The sequence below is a fragment of the Dipodomys spectabilis genome, unplaced genomic scaffold, assembly GCF_019054845.1.
Source record: "Dipodomys spectabilis isolate Male_0828 unplaced genomic scaffold, ASM1905484v1 ptg000157l, whole genome shotgun sequence".
Classification (NCBI taxonomy): domain Eukaryota; kingdom Metazoa; phylum Chordata; class Mammalia; order Rodentia; family Heteromyidae; genus Dipodomys; species Dipodomys spectabilis.
Genome location: NW_024870834.1, coordinates 11,529,742 through 11,548,824, shown reverse-complemented (window position 1 = coordinate 11,548,824; position 19,083 = coordinate 11,529,742).

Sequence of the window (19,083 nt, the reverse complement as noted above, 5' to 3'; positions counted from 1 at the left end):
TGCCTTTCTACCATGGTTTCATGATGCCTACTGATTTCTTAATATTGTTCCCTATTTGTAGTTCTTTTTTTTCATTACTCACCTCAAAGGTGGTACAATCTTATGCTACTACTTAAATATCATTTAGACTCTTCAAAATGGTAGCTTCAGAACAGGTCCTGGGCCTTTCTATTGGCAGCATCTTATATAAGTCACTTTAAAATTTACATTGAGTGCCTGGTACCTCAGAAACCGAACATTTCCAACAATTTTCCATTATACTTGGCCTATTTAGGCTTCTGAACATGTTTGTTGTATTTCCTATTGCCTAGCCTAATGACACAAAATCTTACATTTCCACAAAATCTGGTTCTCATTGTAAGGCATTCATTAGATTCCCCAAGACATCGACTAAAACAAGTCTTTTATTTTTTCACTTTATGTTCCTACAACAATCTGCTCATATATCTAGTGTGACATTCATCACATTGCTCTCTAACAAGCTATTTGTGTGCCTACCTTTCCCAAATACTGTGAGATCCCCAAGGATAAGACTTGTATCACATTCTTCTTTCCAAACAAAACAGGAACAGCCATGGTGTTTGGGGACCAGATAGCATTGAGTACTTATTTGCTGAATAAAGAAGTAATAATAAGTTGGCAGGTGCAAGGACTAATGGAAGAGTTACAGGTAAACCAAATGAATCCCTTTGACTTGCTACCACAGGGACCAACCAATTGCAGTAGAAAATTAGCAGGAAATATATCTAAGTCTGACACTGCATACATATCCATAGAAGTGTTACCAAAGAAAGAAAAGACAGCTGGACACTGATGGCTCAGGCCTGTAATCCTACTTACTTGGGAGGCTGAGATCTAAGGATCAGGGTTGGAAGCCAGATTGGGCAGAAAATTTCCCATGAGACTCTTTCTCCAATGAATAACTGAAAGAGCCAGAAGTGGTGCTGTAGCTCAAGTGGTATAGTGTTAGCCTTGAGTCAAAGGAGCTTAGGGACAACATCCAAGGTCCAGAGTTCAAGGCCTATGAATGGCAAAAAGAAAAAAAAAAAGAATCAAAAGACTATTGGCTACGAATTTGAAAGTCTTTTCTTTATTATATAATTAAAGAAGTTAAACTAATTAATACCACCATCACTAAACCATAATATGGAACAAAAGACTAAATGCCATATAATTTACTTTATGTCTTTTCTGGAATATTAGCCAGATTTGAGTTGTCCAAGCTGTAGAACAAAATCATTTGTGTACTAGCTTGGCAAGTGCACAAATCTACCTGTGCCTTTGTTTTCTTTCTATAAAACACAGGTTATAGCATAGAATTGTTATGCAAGAAGTGTTATAATGACAAATCCTAGTAAATTCATACATATGCAAAAGGTAGAATCATACTTTACTAACTTTTAAGTTCTCATGAATTTATCATTACCATCAGTTTTATCAAGAAGGAAGTTCAATGGCTCATAGGGTCCAGTTTTCCAGAAAAGACAACATAAATCACACATGAAAGAAAGGCTCAAGGCAGAGATGACTGGTACTATAAAAATGTATCTCTTCTCTCAAAGACATGTTTGAGCCCTTATCTAATCCATATTTTGGTAGAGTAACTGCAATATTATTTTTAAAAGATGAGATAGATTTTATAATATGAAAGCTGATATTGATGGAAAAACGCCCATGACCCAAGGTTAAAGGGGGCTGAATTATCTGGGGAAAAGATAGCAAGAGATTTACTCATGGTTTCCAAAGAAATAGCCAAAGGCTAAAAATAGAAAACAAGAAGAAAGAGCCTGAGTGCTAAATTCATGAGGGAGAAGGAAGCAGGAGAGGAAGAAGTAAGAATGAAAACTTGAAACCTGGGTGTGATTTTATAAAAGGGAAGATAGAAACAGGCTCCTCACCTAAAGAGAAATAATTCTGTGATGACTGTTTACTTTAAAACATAGTGGTCACCAAAAAAGAAGCAAAGAGAAGGCAATGAAGAATGAGTTGAAATTATATTAAAAATATATGAGATGTAAAGTTCAGACTTTTGTAGTTAGACAACATGGATTCTAGAGTTATAAATAACTTGCCATTTATTAGTTTATTTCTCTATCCCTTTTATTCCACAAATAAAGATAAGAAACAAGACATAATTCCTCCGTCCCCTCATAAAAAGGGTGAAATTGTATTATAAAGGATATGTCTTGAAGTTTGTGTTTATCTTACATAAGGATCTCTCAATGAGCAAATTGCTTTAGTTTTACAACCTCTTCATTAACACAATTTGGTCTGATCTGCTATCTTTCAATCCCTAGAGAGTTAGACTAACAGGAAATCATATAGTATGGGATAGCAGCTGTTCGTGAATAAAATTAGAAGCACAATTTGTTATCTTTATTCACTGTATATTATATAAAACATATGTACTATGATATATGTTAAAACAAATATCTGTAAGACATGCTTAGAAATATTTGGCAAGCTATGCCTGGCGCCGGTGGCTCACGCCTGTAATCCTAGCTACTGAGGAGGCTGAGATCTGAGGATCATGGTTCAAAGCCAGCCCCAGCAGAAAAATCCATGAGACTCTTATCTCCAATTAACAACTAGAAAACCAGAAGCGGTGTTATGTCTCAAGTGGTAGGTAGAGCACTGAGCTGAAGAGCGCAGGAATAGCTCCCAAGCCCAGAATTCAAGCCCCACAACTGAATATTTGGCAAGTTAAATCAAAGAAAATATCCAAAATACAGCAGTTATTATGTTTTTTTAAAGCAGAGACATTGCATGACTAACAGCTCTAGCTAGCAGGTTAGTGCCATATTATTTTAGAGTGTTATATAAATGGACATTCATACTTACAAACTCAACACTTCATAAATGCCATATTTTCAGGAAAAAAATATCCACTTTTCTTAGGTGAAGTTTTGTATTGTCCACACAGCAAATTTACAAATACAATTTACCACACACAAAATTGGGGAATTGCACTGATGCATACTATTATGATGATAAGAAAGACTGTACATGTCTTTTGTAATAATCTAGAAAAAAATAGGCAAGTTGTTCTAATTTTTATATTGGAACTACTATTAGTAGTGATATTTCCTTAGGCATTAATTGAAAAAATAGGTAATGCAGATTAAAATTTTTAAATGCTTGATTGTATAATTTGTCATATCCCACTGTATTTTTCTAACCATTCAGTGAGTTTATTTGTAGATTTATAGGTACATTGTAGTTATCACAAATGAGGGAAACCATGCAACCTATGTTTCTATGGCTCTGGATTACTACATTAAATGTATTTTTCCAAGGCTTTCCATTTCTTTATGAATGGTGCAGTATCATGAATTAGACATTCACACAGTGAGACCAAAGGAGGCTATGCACAGAAGCTGATCACAAAGGCTTACAATCTATGTGTATATGATCATATAAAGTAATACTTTATGAAATGAATTCCAAGGAAAGGATATAAGAAAATGTGGTTGTTCTTTTTGTTGTTGCTGTTCTTCTTATTTGTTCCTTTTGTCTTGTTTGTTAGTTTGTCTTTGGGAGGGTAAGAGGGGATTGCAGAAAAGTTGGAACAAAAGGTGAACCAATACAACAGTGGCACTCCCTAGACATTATGTGGAAAATGCACTGTGCACCTTGTGTGTAGGGATGAGAAGGAGAAACTGAGAGAGAGCAAGGGGGTGGGTCATGTCTCCCCTTCAAAAAGGAATTGTACTCTTCACCTGACTCATGTCACTGAAACCCCTTTGTATGTCACCTCTACAATCATGGTAAAATATATATTTAAAAAAGGAAATGCCTGATGGATATTTTGAATTGAAATACCTCGGTACAAGTATTTACAAATAATGTATTTATTTAAATAATTGATATTCAATGACACTAAAGAAGTATCTTGGTGCACCTTCTAATAATAAGAATTTTCAAATAATAATAGGTAAAGATGCTGAGGGCCAAGTTCTTGTTTTTCACTATTTCTCTGATCTCTATTTACTTGAATCTGACATATGAATCTTGTTCTTTGGAACCCATTAAATTATTTAATTAGCCAAGCAATCCTAGGGACGACAGAAAAGAGGTAAAAAATTGTTATCTAGCTACTCCAGAAAAGCAACTGAAACCTAAGTATTCTCAGCCGTCTCCAAAAAGCATTCAGTGCCTTACCTCAAGATTTCTTATCATTCACATTAAACACAGTGCACAGTTCTGTTAAACAGATGTCTATCTTGCCATTCAAATATCTTGCTTATCTTTGTTCAAACAGGTAGGGTACATGTCCCACATCCCTGGAGGAAGGAGTATTGGTTTGACTGAATAAAAAAATACAAACAGAAAATGGTTTTCCTACATCCAGATCTCACTTGGCAAAGCCATCTACAGCTCTCACACTAATCTACTGTGAGCAGTAATTGTGCTCAGACACTAACCTTCTACTGTCTAGGTGGCATTAGGTTTCCTAGTCTACGTTTTCTAATGAAAGAGGTAAAGAAGAGAATGTGGAATTACATATATCTTGCTTTCAACTCTGCTCCTATTTCATCAAATGTGTGTTTGGGAAAGGACATTCAGTCTCTTATTTTTCTTTTTGTTGGTACGGGCTGGGTTTGAATTTAGGGCTATAGACTTGCTAGGCACATACTCTACCAATTATGCCATTCTCTTAGACTTTAATTTTTAGTTTGTGTTTCATATAGAGTCATATCCGACCTACTCACTTCTTGCAGTCCTGGAATTACAGGCATACCCCACCATATTCAGGTAGGTCTTTTGAAATCAGAGCACCTTCTTTATCTCATTAGTAAAGTAAGAAAACAGAATCCTCTCCTCACCTGAGTGTGGAATTGAGTTTTAAATGAGAGCATATAAAATGAAATGTTCTATGTATTGAATACAGAACCTAACAGGTTATTTCATAAAGGATTCATACTATAATTAGTTTAGAGATTAAGTAGCCAAATACTTGGTTCCAATATGTCTTTGCCATTCAAAGAGGAAAATTTTTAAATATCTGAATAGCACTTAAATACCATTTTCTTGGGATGGGCACACAGTGATACATTCTTGGGATGGGCACACAGTGATACATTTCAAAAGGGAAATTGGGAGGATCTCTGACCAAGGTCAGACCAGGCATAGATTTATCAAGACCTCATTTTAATCAACAAGCCAGATGTGGTAAGGTGTATGTGTGAAGCCAGCTACTGGTAAGTAAAATCCTCTTAGTCCAAAGCAGGCTCTGTGAAATAGTGCAAATCCCTATCCAAAAATTTAAAGCACAAAGGGGTTGGGGTACGGTTAATATGGTAGATTGCCTGACTAGCAAATATGAGACCCTGCGTAAAAAACACACAAAAATGTGATTACACACACATGCACATGCACACACACTCTCTCACACACATTTTTTAAATTGTTTGTTAAGTGTAGAGAATTGGCACCATATAACCCTTATGACAGTTCAATTTTCTATGCCAGCAAACTGCACAAAGCAAGATGTACTCTACAGGCTGGCCTGTTTCAGCATTTTAAACTCAGTCTCAAATGCTTTCTATACTTCTCACAGCAAGGAAACAGGCCCATCTTTATATGTTACCTTGCATAGTGATGCATACACACACAGCACACATACAAGCAGCCTCTTTAATTAAGATCTCCTAAGGAAGCACCCACATTTCATCACTGAAACTTGACACATATTTTACTCAGTGTAAGTAATGTAACTCCAAGGAAATGAAAGAAGACAATTATCTCATTGTTCCTTCAAAGAGAATCTGTAAAAATAATGTGAGGTTTATGGGAGCAAAGCTTTAGTTCCTGTTATTTTTGTTCTATTTGCTCCACAGATAAACTTTTTAGAGAATGAAAATATGTAGACAATTTAAGGTCGAATGTCATCTCATATCAAACTCCCATTGACAAAGCTTTTAAATAACAATTCCACAAATGAGAATGTCAACATTGTGATTTTTATCCTTTCTGGGTCTCAAGTGTACCGGAATTTCATTCAATAGAAGTACATGATAAAAGGGAACTAAGAAAGAACTTTCTTTTCCTTTTTAGATACCTTTCAATAATAAGTTGTGGCATGCCTTTGTCTGCATCCTTTTTTAGTTTTATTAGTGCTATTTTGGATTAAAAGATTTTTCTCCCACCCTCCCATGTCCTCCCCTCACACTTTTTGCCTTCCCTTTCTTTAGCATTGTTCTGCCAGACTACAAGAGCATCTGTTCACTTGGCAGATGTAAGTCAGCTCTATAATTGTTGTCATTCTTTGCATAGTGCCAACCCCACACAATCCCGAGGATGAGAAGTACTACATTCATGAGTTAGCCAAATGTATATTGTTGTCAAAATTACTTGTCAAAACGTCAAAGGGAACAATGTTCGATTTTCAAAGCACAGCCAACATCTATCCATATTACAATATGAGGGCTCTATTATGTTGTTACTTATGCAATGTATCACTCAGATTTTGACTAAAGTAAATGGCAAGAGCTTTTGCAGGCCCTGATTTCTATTGTGTGGAAGAAGGATGGGAGTTGGTTACAAAATCCTTTGTTGAGCAGTGAATTGAGAGATTTTTCTGAAATATATTGAATACACATTTGGACTATGGTAATATATTTAATGTACGATGCCTATAAACAGCTCCCATGTGTGGCAGTCAGGATGTAAACATAAAACACACTGAAAGGTGGAATTTGGTAATTTCTAAGACCTAAGGCAAGTACAAATTACTTTTCTTTGTTGCTGTAACCAATTATTGGAGACTCCATGGCTTAAAATTGTATCAAATGTATTACTTCGTATTCTGATAGGTCAGAGGAGATCTATGCATGTCACGCTCAACTAGGATCAAGATTCTGGCAGGGTTGAATTCCTCTCTAGAGACTCGGCAGAGAAAGTATTTTTTTTTTTAATTTAATCAATTCCTTGAGTGGTCTCCATTGCTTGGCTGTGGGCTTCTTCTTCCTCTTCAAAGAGGAGATCTCTTGATTTTGATAGTCATATTTCCTTGTCTGACAATAGCCAGGAATGGATCTTAACTTTTAAATAAGGTCATTTACTTTTAAATAAGGCCATAGGAATAATTCAAGATCATATTCTCATCTCAAAGGCCCTTAACCTAGATTAGATCTGTAATGTCCCTCTTTTGACACAAGGAATCGTTCATGGGTTCTCAGGGACTAGCGTACAGACACATGGGACTGTTGGTCCTCCTATAGACATCTATCTCAAGCTCCGATTTCACTAACTGCAACTGAGAGACATAAAATCACTTACATTAGTTCAAAGTCAAAAAAAAAGTGTAAATACCACTTTGCTGCGGAATTTTGCATTTTTTGTATCAAAAGCATGAACCAAAAAGATGTTCAGAATGGTACTTGCATTCCTGAACTCTAGCAGTAGACTTAAATGATTATGTTGATGACACAAATCAGTTCTACTCATAGCTCTTCATACCACCAAGAGTTTAACAGAAGAGATGTTTAAACAATTAATGCACACACACATTGTATGTGTATGTGTATGTTTGTGTGTGTGTGATGTTGACCACAATGCCACATCACAATACATTCCTTAGGCTTTACAAACTGCTTTTAATTGCCAGCTGATGTATGAAATAATTTGAGCAGATACATATTGAAGGATGAAAAAGAAACTAACCAATTAGAATGTCTGTTCTTGTAAATCTTCAAAGAGCACTTACCAAGTATCTATTCCAGGCTCTATGTTGCACTAGATACTGAGGATAGAGGATAAGCAGGCCATGGAATCTGTATTGAATTAGCTCACAATGGAGTTAATAAAGTAGATGTATATAAACTTCCACATATGGTATCATGTGTTATCCTGACTGAAAGGAAAAGATAGAAGGCAACTGAAAGGAAAATAGAAAGCAACAGCTCAATTATAGAAAGAATCAACAAAGAAAACAGCATTTGAAAATTGTTTTTAGGGATAATTGGGATTCCAAATATTCCTTTCCTATTTCCAGGAATCTAATGGTAATGATTTAATCAAAACTTTTAAAACAAACATAACAAACTCAGTCTCTAGGTAACTGATCTGTGAAACATCAACATTCCCCACAAACCCTGGACATTTCTTCTGCGTTTAGAGGTGTAAGAATAAAGGAAGACATTATTATACCCTACAATCAAGTCAAAGGAATACTTCCTCATGAATAGTGTTCAACTATGGGGCTCAGGGCGTGGGTGTCTTCTCAGTAAATTTTTTAGAGATGATTTAAGGCCTCACACCCACAACTTGCTGTCAAATAAAATATTAGTTTCAGTCCTAGAGAATTTCCAAACAGATGCCCCTTAATAAAATGTTGACTTGTTTTCAAGAACTGCTAAACCACATCAAAACAAGGTATTTTAAATTGAGAATATTAAATTCATGGTAATCTGATTCTGGACATGCCAGGAAATGACTGCTTTTGTTAAGGTAAATAAAACTTCTATGTTGCACTGCAGAAATGCATGAGATTCTTAAATCCTGTAAAATCCTGCCCAAATCTTGGCACTGTTCACAACTTTCCATTACAACCAGATTCGCAGACTTTGTAACACTTGAACATCCAAGGATTGTCTTCATGTAAAATAGGGGTTCTCACAAATTGGCGGAATTCAAGTGGAAGACATAAAGGGGCCTAGATTTGAGCATATCACTTGTATTTTGGCCAAAATATCAGCTGCATCTGCCAAACATGTCAGTCACAACTGCTGATAGAGCTCCAACTTCATAACGTGCTGTCCATATATTCATCTTTATAAAGTAAGGCAAAACTTATATAGCTCTATAATTAGACAAAACCAACCTCTTTGTGACTTGAAGATGTCCCACGTATAACACTCAGGACAAGACAATTAATGCTTCCATCAAAATTCCAAGCATTGAAAGAACTTGTTGATTCACAGGCTATCATATTTGTTATATAATCTGTATGTACATACACTTACATAGCACCTGTACGAAGATATATAGAAGTGAACCTTGTCAATAAACTTCTCTTTTTATCATTTTTAAACCAAGCATCTTCCAATCCTTTATTCTACAAAACTTCCCAAACCTTCATCTTAAAAAATTAATAGTGATCTTGTACTGTGTCTTGCTTAGGGCCTGTGTTCCTGCTAAGCCTCAGAGCTCAAGTCTGGGACTCTACCACTTGACACCCAACAAACTTCCAACTTTTTGATGTTTCATTGGGAAGAAGACTCTCAGTTTTTAGCCTACATCCAATTCTCCAATTTTATCCTCCTGAATATCTATAATTACAGACATAATCCTCTATCACCTGACATTAATATTCTTTTGAATCATTTGAATAATTTTCATTGTTTTAAGTTTTGATTTTATTTTATTGTAAAGGGGATGTCCAGTGGGGTAACAGTTGCATAAGTAAGGTAATGCATACATTTCTTGTCAAACAGTGTTACCCCCTCCCTCATTTTCTCCCACGTTCCCTGCCCACTCACTCCCCTCCCCCTCCAAGTTGTAAAGTTCATTTCCAACATAGTGCCTGGTGAGGATCGCTGTTGCATTGGTTCACCCATTGTCCTTTGTCTCACCATTTTGTTATTCCCCTTCCCTTCACCAAATCAGATAAATGTATATACAAGACACAGGGTACAAAAAAAAAATTGACAACATGGGATAAACCAAAGGGGAAAATAGGGGAAAAAAAAGAAAGAACTTCACACTGTACATTAAAAATACTCCAAAACCAAAAACCTCTTGTTTCCATATATTGGAATTCATTCTGTTTAGCATCATTTTATATGGTCATATGTACACAGTTATTGAGCTATTGTGATCCTCTGCTAGTACTATGGAAAATATATACTAATTATTACAAATGATGGAAACCATGAAACCTGTGTTTCTTTGGGTCTGGTTTATTTTATTTAGTATAATTTTTTACAAGTCTTTCAATTTCCTTATGAATGGGGAAATATCATTTTTTCATTCTTTTTTAATTGTTTTATTGTCAAGGTGATGTACAGAAGGGTTTCAGTTACATAAGTAAGGTAATGAGTACATTTGTTGTCAATCTTGTTACTCCTTCCCTCAATTTTCTCCTACTTTCTCTTCCCCTCAATCCCCCTCAAAAGTTGTAGAGATCATTTCCAACATATTATCTGTGTATATCACGGTTGCATTGGTTCCTCCCTTGTCCTTTGTTTCGCCATTCTTCCCTTCCTTAATTCAAATAAACTTATATACAATACCAGGGTACCAAAATCAAATACAGTAACAACAGATGATATACCATAGGATATCAGATGTCATTCTTTCTGATGGAAGCACATTTTCTTGATCCATTCAGGTACTGAGGGGTATCTGGGTTGGTTCCATATTTTAGTGGATGCAATGATTATGGTTGTGCTGGTAACTTTAGTGTGGCCTTGTTTGTGATCATTTGGGTAAATGCCCAGGAGTGGAATTGCTGGATCATAGGGGAACTCTATGTTTCGTCTTCTGAGGAACCTCTATACTGTTTCCCAGAGTGTTTGAACAAGTTTACATTCCCATCAACTGTGTAGTATTGTTTCCTTTTGACAACATCCCCAGCATCATCTGTTATTACTTGTTTTCTTAATAATGGCCATTCTAACTCGAGTAAAGTGAAATCTCAATGCAATACCCATCAATATTCCAACATTCTTTAATGAAATAAGAGAAGAAATCCAAAATTTTATATGGAATAATAGAAGACCCCAAATAATAAAAACAATCCTTAACAATAAAAATAATGGTAGAAGAATATCAATACCAAACTTCAAACTCTATTACAAAGTTGTAGTTTTGTTTTTTTTTTAAATGTCAGTACTGACACTTGAACAGGCCTGAGGACCAATGGAATACAATTGAAGACCAGGAAATGATCCCACAGACTTATGGCCACCTAATATTTGATAATAAAAACAAAATCATCTAATGGACACAAGACAGGCTCTTTAACAAATGGTGCTGGCAGAATTGGCTATTCACATGTAGAAAACTGAAGTTAGATCCTTACATATAGCTCTGCACCAGAATCAACTCCCCACAGATCAAAGACCTCCTTGAGATAAGAGCAGATACCCGGAAAATATTACAAGAAGGGATAGGATATATACTCTGGCTCCTTACCACAGGTCAAAACTTCCTAAATAAAGATCCAGAAACACAACAAATCAAAGAAAGGCTGAATAAATGAGATCACATTAAACTGAAAAGCTTCTGCATAGCAAAGGACATATAGTTAGCAAGATAAATAGAAATCCAAGAGATTGGGAGATCTTTAGTAACCATTCAACAGACAAGGGCCTAATATCAAAAATACCTACAGCTCAAAAAAACAAACAAACAAACAAACCCAATAGCAAATCCTCAAAGAAACAATCACCCCTTTAATAAGTGGGCTAAAGATTTTTTTTAAGAAGACTTCTTTGGAAAAGAGATAAGAATAGCCAATAGACACATGAAGAAATGTTCAACAACTTTGGCCATATTTTTTATTCGTGTTGCATTAAATATGAAGCACATAATTTCCACTGAAGAAAATATATATTTAAAGATATTTGAGTAAGGAAAAAAGGAAAAATAAACCTGTGCAATTCTGTCCTGAAGTGTGAGATCATTGATTTCATTTGTAGCACACAGAATTGACTTAATCATGAGAACAATTCATATAAATAAAAATTGGAAAGTTTTAGAACTAAAACTAATTGACATTTCTCATTTGATACAACTATTGATTTAATTATCCATACAATACTACTTTAAATGGTAGCTCAGATATCAGTTTATATATATATATATATATAATGTACACATGTCAATCTATGATTTAAATAACATTGCTAAAACTGATTTTGAAATTTAATTGGCATTTGAACATTTATCAGCATGACACCTTTAAGAAGTGATAAGTTCCTCAGAGTTCCACCTTCACGAATGGACCTAGAGGTGAGCTTAAATCACAGTCTAGGCACTTCTCAATCTCATCAAGTTGACAACCATTGTTAACTATCACATGTATATATTTATATTCAAGGAGATTTTTTTTCTGTCAGTCATGGGGCTTGAACTCTGGGCCTGGGTACTACCCCTCAGCTCTTCAGCTCAAGGCTAGCACTCTACCATTTGAGCCACAGCGCCACTTCCAGTTTTCTGGTGGTTAATTGGAGATTAGAGTCTCATGGACTTTCCTTGCTTGGGCTGGCTTTGAATTGCGATCCTCAGATCTCAGCCTCTTGAGTAGCTAGCATTACAGGCATGAGCCACCAGGGCCCAGCAAGATTTACTTCCTCAAGTAAACATTCTCTCTCTCTCTTTCTCACTCTCTCTTTCTCTCTTTCCCTCTCTCTCTCTCTCTCCCCATCCTGTCTCATCTCAAACACACACACACACACACACACACACACACACACACACACACACACACACACACACACACAATGTGGAGAAACATGATAATATAACTGATTGATAAGCATAGAGTACTGATGCTTCCTCTGGATGTTTAATTCCAAGTAAATGACAGTAGATCTAGATGTAGTGTCTTACATGGAAAACAATAGCTAGAAAACAATAGAATAGAAACTATTAAGCAATCTACTACTTCATAAACATGTTATGATTTGTAAATGTTTCCACAGTTACTGAATATACTTGCAGATTAGATGTAGAAGAGGATAGTTCAGTTTTAACTGTTGGGTTACTATCTTCCTGAAGCAAAATCTTTGGATTTATTTTAGACATCTTCATTTTATTTGTGATCCCTCTAGTTGAAAAGTACATACTTCAGGGGCTGGGAAGGTGGCTTGCCTTGCATGCATAAGGCCCTGGGTTCCATTCCTCAGTACCACATAAGCAAAAAGTAAAAAGCTGGAAGTGGCACTGTGGCTCAAGTGGTAGAGCACTAGCCTTCAACTGAAGAGCTGAGGGACAGCGCCCAGGCCCAGAGTTCAGACCCCATGACAAGACCCCAACAATAAAAATAAAAAATAAAAAAAGAAAAGTACATAATTTAAAAAAACAACAAACATCTTCAATCAGTAAATAGCATTAAGTGAATTTTCTTTCTTTTTCTTTTTTTATTGTGAAAATACTGTGCAGAGGGTTACAATTACATGGGCAAGATAATGAGTACATTTCTTATCAAGCATGATTATAAACAAAAAACAATGATTAGTTATTGTTTTTGTATAACTCCCAACCAGTTATAAAAGTTTATATTTATATATTCATATTTGTTTTTATTATTATAAGTATATTATTATATTTATATTTTATAAAGAATGTTGTTCTTATAAATCATCTTTTACTTAGTTTATAAAATTTTAACAAAGAACATTCAGTAAGTAGTATAATTAATAGCAGTAAAAAAGTCTATATGAATTTGTGGAAGAACTGATATCTCAGTAAGGTTTTAAATATTCAGTAAATAAATACTAAGCTACCATGTGCCAGGAATTCATTGAAAGCACTGGTGAAGAAAATAAAGCAAATTGCTTGTTCACTAAAAGAGGTAAATATTGCAGATGATTAACTGTGTGAATGAGAAAGTTTAAAGTAGACAAAGGTAGTAGAAAAATGTGGTAAGTGGCCTTATTATCCATAGGATGGTTAAAAAAATTATGTTTGAGCTTAAATTTGAATGAAGTAAGATAAAAAGCAAAGCAAAAGAAACAAAGTACAAATGCTATAGGGAATAGAATCCACAGAGATTTTAGGTATACAAGGAGAGGAACATGACTAGGACTATGTAGGAAAATGGTAGGTGAGGCTCTCCTGTTACTATGGGGAGTTACTGGTCTAATATAAACAGGATTGTGACATTTTTAAAGTGATTAACTTTGCTACTGAATTGGAAGTAGACTGTAGACTTACTTACAAGTGATTTAGCAGGAAGAAAATTGAGGATCCATTAAAATTGTCCAAGTAAAGTTGCAGAATGGTTCCTTAATTTGCAGAATGGTTCCTTAATATGTATGAGCAAACTTGTTTAAAGGAAAGTTAATTTCTTTAGTTTTTCAAAATAGAGATTATTTAACTACTGTACATGGGTGAAGAGAAAGTTAAATTCCATGGCCAAGAAAATTTGTAAAACCACCAGAAATTTAAGTCAGTAAGTGTGATTCTTGAATATCAAAAAGTCAAGAATACTTGTACACACAATTCAGGAGTCATTATTGTTTCAAAAATAATTTGCTGAATTACATATTCATTTATGATGAGTAACTTCTTTGTAGAAATCAAGATTGACCAGTTGTTCACATAATGGTCAAAGTCTGGAGTATGTGTTCTGTGTGTTTATGAAAATAAAATAATATCCAAACACACACACTTTTAAGTAAGTGCTTAATAACTCGGTATGCTTTAAAACTCTGGATTCTAATTAAATATTTATGGTACTTAGTTTCTGGGCCATATATACAAACACTTCAAAATTTCTTTGTGGCAGGGATAATTATCAGACAGGTAGGTATTAATTGCTAAAGTTATATGCTTTCTTTTTCACTGTTGTTAATGAACTATACTGAATTTTAAGACGAGTCTCCTGGTTAAACAGAAATAGATTCTTTCAAGTCTCATTTTCTGGGCTTTCTTTGTATGTGCCTAATTTTCAGATTCCTGCCCTTATGTCTGCTGACACCAGTTCTCTTGCTAACTGTGTACGTCCTTGTCCTCAATGAATAAGGGCTTGATTGTGCACTGATTAAAACGGCTTATTTTACTGTTAAAGCAAATTACACAGAAATGGCATTTCCTACCAAACAAAGAAAAATAATACCATAATAACACAAACTTGACACGTCCCTAATGCTTTAATCTGACAACCTCAGTACACTTAACAAACAGCAATTAATTAACCCTTACAACATTCCTGTCAGGAAACACTGATTACACTCGCCTTACAAATTAAAAGCTGTGCAGTAATGGAATTCAGACGGGGTTATACTACTCCTGATGGACAAGAGACCCTAGCAGTCTTGACCTACACTCCCAGTCAATCAACAAGTCAAGTACAATAAAAGAAAATTCCTGAGTGGCCATCTAGACAAAGGTTTCATTATATGAAGTCACAATCCTAATTCAAGTTTGACATCAAGAGATAGAGAACTTACACATCTGTAAATATATCTTGTCTAGGGTAAGCCAACAACAACAAAAAAGTTAAAGCATCATGAGTGAATGAAATACAACCAAGGAAGTGTTTTGACTTGAAGGCTGGGCTAATGCCTGAGTGTCATCTGTGGGACTTTCAAAGTGAACTAGCCAATGACTTTCAATCACTCTCAAAGTCCTGATAAATATACATCCTGGCTTATAATTCCACGAAGAGGAAATGTTTTCTTATGATTCATATACATGAACCAAGCAGCCCTGTAAAGAAAAAGAAAAAGGAGAAACCCTTTGGAAATAGTATTGGAGGCTTTCATCTAGTCAGAAGCTATTTTGATTATAAATTAAAGATCTCTTTTACCAGTAACGTGGTTTCCCCCAAATCTGTGCCTTCTGTTAGACTGGATGTCACAGTGATTGTGGGGATCGCTGCCTTCACACTACCACAGTACCAGCTAAGCCTGCCATCGGCAAACTACAGTATGTTTTGGACAAAAAACCCAATTCATTCCTCTTCTTGTCCAAGTGCAAAGAATATAAACTAACCACACTCCTCATTAAAAGTTGTTTCTTCCCAGATTCCTGAGTGAGAATTTCATTTTCCGCAAAGTTTACATTTAGCACCCACCACCTGAGACTCCATACTTATTAAGGCCACAAGAGGTCAAGATGACATGCACGTAGACCACTTATAACAAATACATAAAGAACAACTACAATTACATAGTGTCATTTTTTTCTTCTTGCTTACAGCTCCCTCAAATACTATCTATGTGCATTCCCTGATCTGACGAAAGGTTACTTTTTCTTCTCCCTTTACATGATTTCTATCATCTTGGTACTTTCTGCTTTGCTAAGTTCAACAACCCCTTGGGATCATACCTTCATGTTATTAGAACCTCATGCCTAGCTGTAATTCTGGATGCATTCTATATTTTATCATCCTCTCAAGTTACTACCACATACACTTTTCTACTCTACCATCTCAAGGTAAAAATAAAACCTTTTTTTTCTGTTTCTTTTGCTTAGCTCTTTTCTTAGTCATGCTATAAATATGACTAGCATTCAAATTAACAGATAAAACTGTAGACAGATAAAATGTAGATAGTATGTTTTGAGGCACTTAGATACTTCAGAATGGAATAATCCATCTAATTAATATCTGAATTATTTACATTGTTTTCTTTTTTTTCTGGTGAGAACATATTCTTTTTTTTTTTTTTCCTTTTCTTTTGGCCAGTCCTGGGGCTTGAACTTACTACCTGGGCACTGTCTCTGACCTTGTTTTTGCTCAAGGCTAGCACTCTACCACTTGAGCCACAGTGCCTTTTCTGGCTTTTTCTGTGTATGTGGTACTGAGAATCAAACCCAGGGCTTCATGCATGCTAGGCAAGCACTTTACCACTAAGCCACATTCCCAGACCTCATTCTTTTGGTATATTTTAAGCTTGCACTAGAGTGTTAACTGTATTTTCTAGATTGTACAATAGATCTCTTAAAGTTATTCTTTCTATATAACTGAGATTTTTGCATCTTATTATCAGTACTAGTCTAGTATTTGACTTTTCCCCCAGCTCTCTGAACTTTTGTTAACAATAATTCTATTCTTTAGCTTTACTAGATCAATTTTATTAAATTCCACATATTTTTCTATATGCTTAATTTTCTATATGGCTTAATTCATTTAACATAATTTATTTAAGGCCATCTATATAGTTTAAAATATTATATTTTCCTTCTCTTTGTTAAAGAGTATTATATTGGATGTACATGTATATTTTGGTCTTTATTCATCCACTAATAGAATTTAGGTGGATATCATATTTTTATCTTGTGGATTTCATTCTTTAATTATTAATGGAGCATTTATTGATCAGCTTTTGTCAATCTCTGAAATATATCATGAGGGCTTAGTGATAGATCTACCACAGATTGTATCCACAAGTAATTATACTTTAGTAGACATCAACATGTGTTCATTTAACCAACAATGTTAGAATGTGTACAATGGTAATAGATACTACAGAGAGGGGTACCCAGTTAACACATGAGAGTATGGTAAAATGGATGCCATGGTGGAGTCCCATACTCCATTGACTCTATGTTGACTATTCCAAGTATTTCCCAATTGGCTTAACATTTTTCTACCCTACGTAACTATCAGTTATAAAAAAAAACTGTTTAGGTTTGCTTTCTTAATTTCTAAAATACCATTCTTATAAATACAGTGTTCCATTCTTCTTCTTCAACATTTCGCTTTTAAATAACCAGAGTGTTCCATTTTTGGAAGGAACATCTTGCCCCCCAGGATCTCAAGAACAGCACTCTGGCATTGAATTCAAGCCCCAGGAGCCGTACTCCCCCTCCAGGAAAAAAATAAGAGGAATAAATACCATATTTTATTATCGAATAGGCAATAGTATTTAAATGTAGTTAGGGATTATAAAAAATAATTGTATGCATAAGCTGTTGAAACAGTTATAAGTACTCTGTTGGGAAATAACTTATTGGTATAGACTAACATTAATTGAAAATTTCATACTCTTCTCAAGTTATTTTTTTTCAGGAAATTTTCCTAAAGAAATCATTTAAAGTACACTACATGAAAATTGACTAGAAAGAAAACTGTAGTTCATTTAAGTCTTACCCAAAGTCCTACACGTTAGAACTTGTTTGTCAATCCCAGCTATCTTTTCAGCGGTGATACTAAATAGAAGGATTGTCCAATGCTAGCAATATGCCCTTCAAAGGAATATTGTCGACTCAGGGACATTCTTGTTCTCTTTCTTTACTTCCCCAACATTATGAGCCCAACTATTCAATTGGACACACGTTCCCGCCATGATGTGCTAACTTACCATTGTCTCAAAGTGCGACAGCGAATTGGCCATGGCTGAGACCTATAAACCAGTGACCTGAGACAAACCTCCTTTTATGATAATTTCATTATGAACATTTTGTTATAATAATGGAAGGCTGATTAACAGATAGAATATTTGATTCAGCATTATTAGAGTGATGATAGCATGCTACAAACCTAAATGTTCAAGAAGATAAAAATTAATTCCTACACATAAAATTGAACAGAATGGATATCCATATAAATGGATATAATATAATTGAATGTAATGTATTTAAATAACAAGGAGTTAAAAATCTTTTTTTGAGCTGGATCCTGGTGGCTCACTCCTGTAATCTTAGCTACTCAGGAGGCTGAGATCTGAGGTTCATGGTTCAAAGCTAGCCTGGATGGCAAAGTCCATGAGACACTTATCTCCAACCACTAGAAAACTGGAAGTGGTACTGTGGTTCTGGTGGTAGAGCACTTGCCTTGAGCTGAAATGCTCAGGGGCAATGCCCAATCCCAGAATTCAAGCTCCACCACTGACAAAAAATATTCTTTTGGAAAATGTTAGTAAAAAATTTCACTGAAAAGTTGCAGAATAAAAATTGCTTTTAGAGTAAGGTCTCAGGTATGTAAGACATGTAAAATTGTATTTAACCTCCTTTTGTGAAAAGCTAGGAGGAACCAATCAAATTGTCAATAGTGTCTACCTTGATTTTACTAGATTACAGGAATATTTACATTTTCTTTTTTGTAAATTTAATTTAATTTTCAAGATGATGTACAGATGGGTTACAGTTACATATGTAAGGTATGGAGTACATTTCTTGTCAAACATTGTTACCCCTCCTTCTTTTTTCTCCTACTTTCCCTCCCCTCAAATACCTCCCCAATTTGTAAAGTTAATTTCTACCATATTGTCTTGTGAGTGTTGCTGTTGCATTGGTACACTTTCTATACATGTTGTTTTTCCTTTAGAAGACAGAAGCAATGATATTATTTCATTTTATCATAATAAGTATATGCTTATAAAATGGTGCTTAATTATTAACTTTTATTGAAAGATTGCCAATTAGTTAAATAAAATGACAAGGATATCATAATATATATATATATTA